Raw genomic sequence first — 3,456 nt, forward strand, 5'->3', positions numbered from 1 at the left:
AGATGAGAGACCATCAAAAATTCCAGAGCTGTAAACTAGACTAGGAGGTTGGAAAAGCTTCTCAGAAGGAAAAAGTTGCCCAAAAAATTACTTGACCTGAAGGAGACTTTACCTTACAGCCTTCCTCCAGATGGCCCTGACCCTGTTGGCCTTCAGGAAAGTGATGGACCTGGCTTTCCCCCCAGGCACTGGGTCCAGGATGTTGATAACGCTGGCCCAGAAGGTTGGTGGATGGATGTGAGTTTTTATCAGGGTCTCAATGTAGTTTATGGTTTTAAATGGTTGTTTATTGTATTGTGTTTTTATTTTGCTTGCCCACCAGAGTTCCTTTTGGTAGATGAGAAGCTATATAAATTAAATAAATAAACAAACAAACAAATATCTGCAGCTGATCTCTTTCTTAATATCACTCGCTGACCAGCACTTATATAACAATATCATCTATCTCTGGAGGAAAAATAAAAACTAACTACAACAAATGAATGAATTAAAATGGTTTTTTTGTTTTGAACATTACAGCATCATTGAAGGACAAGTATTATTTTACCCTCTTGATATTCAGCCACTAATCTTTGCAATCTTGTCAGTTATCAGCTGCTCCAAGCAATCTTTAAAATTTTTTTTGAAAAGATGTATTACTGAAAGATATCAGAACCCTAATGCATGTGCAGCTGTGTTCTTATAAGTTTCCAGATGTTATATAAACTCTCAAGAGTGCCAGTGGCCATCCTCACCCAGTTAGGTTAGTCTCAAATAGCTGGAACATATCTCAAAGGCATCTTATACAATGTCTGTATGTGAAAAAAATGGCTGCCCCATAAAAGCCCGTGGCAGCAACCAGCTTTTATCCATACAGTATAGATACCACATCATCCCTGTCACAGCCCAGCAGCATTTGCATTCTCAGTTTTCAACGTGCATAATGGCAGCCATACTTCCTAGCTGTTCCAAGCATCTGCTAAGGTAACCAGCAGCCAATACAATACTAATGTTAACCACTGCTGATCTTGTCATCAGACACTGGTTCACATACTTGTGCTCAGGGATTTAAGGAGAGGCAAAAAGAACACCTAAATGCAGTCGTGGATTGATCTTCCTGAAGCAGGCAACTTCTAAGAATTATGTTCAGTGGGGAGAGACTATCGCTAAAGATGAAATGACTCAGGTTCTCCTCCCTTTATAACAACATCCCCAAAAAATCTGCCTTCAAGTGGCAGCTTAGCGGCCTTCCATTGTAATCTAGGAAAATTATCCCAATAAGAACTTTGTCATGAGTTAATACTGTCCAAAATTTCAGTCATTGTGTAAAAATAAGAATTCTTTCAATTCATCTCACCCAAAAATTCTAAGGTACCAGGCTAGAAACTGGGAGACTGTAAGTTTTAGTCCTGCCTTAGGCTGGGTGACCTTGGGCCAGTCACTCTCTCTCAGCCCTAGGAAGGAGGCAAGGGCAAACCACTTCTGAAAAATCTTGCCAAGAAAACTGCAGTATCTTGTCCAGGCAGTCTCCAGGACTCAACACTGACTCACAGACACCCCCCAAAAAGTGATTGATATACTCTTGGCTGGGGACAGATAACTCAGAAAATGAGAAGGGATATTCATCCCAACCTCAACATAAATAAATAGGTTCTAGAGTTTTCCAGATGTTCTTCTACAGTGACATATTCATTTGCAGGTGATAAGTTCTCCCAAAAATCTTGTGCTGCTTGTCAAAAGTGTTATTACAGTAAAGCAGGATTTTTTTTAAAAAAAAGTGAAAGTCAGGATGACTTAAATATAACTAGAAAGGCAAATCTGAGTCTACAAGATACAAAGTTCAGCCAATCAACAACTTACCAGAAATGTGAAAGGCTATTGTAATAACAAATTAGGGGACTGGGGTGAGTTTGTGTTCCAGACAGTCAGTAACTTTTTCTCCAACAGGTGAAATTAAATGTGAAGTTTCAGGAAACTGGCAGAGGTCAGGAATTAAAACCAAGGTCAACATGGAGAGGCAAGCCCCCTTTTATCATGACTGTTCAGTGTAGGAGGAGATGTCAATTTCATCAGGTAGTTCACTGATGTTCACTTTGAAGTGGTCCTGCACTTCACTGAGAATCTTAGCATCATTCTCATCTGACATGAAAGTGATTACCAGACCCTTTGTCAACCTGCATGAGCCACCTGGTGCACATAAGTATCTGAATCCTGGCATTTCATAGTTGAAAGCAATGTTGATCTGCTCAATATCCATGCCAGGAACAAACAGATTGGTGACTACCAAGATACGACACTGGAAATCTTGAACTGCTGGTACCATGACAATCTCTCTTCCTGGGGCATGCCCCTATTATGATAATTGCCAGGAAATTCTGTCCACCAAGAGCTGAGCCAGAGCTATGCAATGTTGTACAGACTTCACAAAGATGACCACTGGCTGAACTCCAGCACATCAAGCAGGTCAAACAGCTTGCAACTCTTCTTGTTGTCTTTCAGTTTGACGTACTGCTGGAGATCGTGCAGCATCAGCTTGGTCTTGTCATCCATGAAGATCTCCATAGGATCTTGCATGAATTCGCAGCACACTTCCTTAGAGTGGCACTGAACATCATGACCTGCTTTTCATATGAGGTCATGTAGAAGATCTCCTGGACATCCCAGTGCATGTCAAGCTGCTCAAGCATTTTATCGCATTTGTTCAGGATGAAGTGCTTGATATATTTGAGGTTGAGGGTCTTGTTGCAGGCCAAAATCAGGATTTGGCCTGGGGTCCTCACCACAATGTGGGGGTAGTCCTTCTTCAGAACTTCCTCATCCTTCTTCTTGCAAAATTGTTCATATTTCTTACTAATCTGGAAAGCCAGTTCATGGGTATGACACATCACCAGCACAGAAACCTGTCCTGTTCCTGGCTCCAACTGTTGAAGTGTAGCAAAAACAAAGACAGCAGTCTTGCCCATTCCAGATTTGGCCTGGCACAGAACATCCATGCCCACGTTTGCCTGTGAGATATACTTGTGTTGCACCTCTAAAGGGTGCTCAAAGCCACAGTCAACAATGGCAACAATGGTGTACTGGTTTTAATAGGAAATCACGGAAGTCAGAACTGTGGATGGAGACATAGGATCCCTTGATGTCTTTCTTAGATGGGACATCTCCAGCTGCCTGGTTTTCCACCTTGTCATCCTCATAATCCAGCAGCTCATTGTCAACATCCTTCTCAGTCATGGCGATATCTCCCTTAAAGGGGAGGGGCCTGATGAGTATGTTGAGGCGCGATCACAGTGGAAAGGGACATAGACAGCAAACACAGTTTTTACCTTTAACCAATTTCTAATCAGTTTCACAATCTTTCTCTTAAAACAAAACAACAACAAAAAAGTCATCTTCACTTGCCTTGTACATAAGTAGGCTATACTAAACACCTGCCGTACCCCATTTCTCATCCTCCAGGCTCAAGTAAGCTATTATTCT

General features: G+C 41.6%; 1 pseudogene; it reads right to left on the reverse strand.

The window, feature by feature from the left end:
• Nucleotides 1–2,011: 2,011 nt before the first annotated feature.
• On the reverse strand, nucleotides 2,012–3,210 carry LOC103056962 (spliceosome RNA helicase DDX39B pseudogene; annotated as a pseudogene).
• Nucleotides 3,211–3,456: the final 246 nt, after the last annotated feature.

Source organism: Python bivittatus, unplaced genomic scaffold (genome assembly GCF_059951505.1).
Source record: "Python bivittatus isolate LINGU-HERP-01145 unplaced genomic scaffold, Pbiv_v1 ctg000080_np1212, whole genome shotgun sequence".
Classification (NCBI taxonomy): domain Eukaryota; kingdom Metazoa; phylum Chordata; class Lepidosauria; order Squamata; family Pythonidae; genus Python; species Python bivittatus.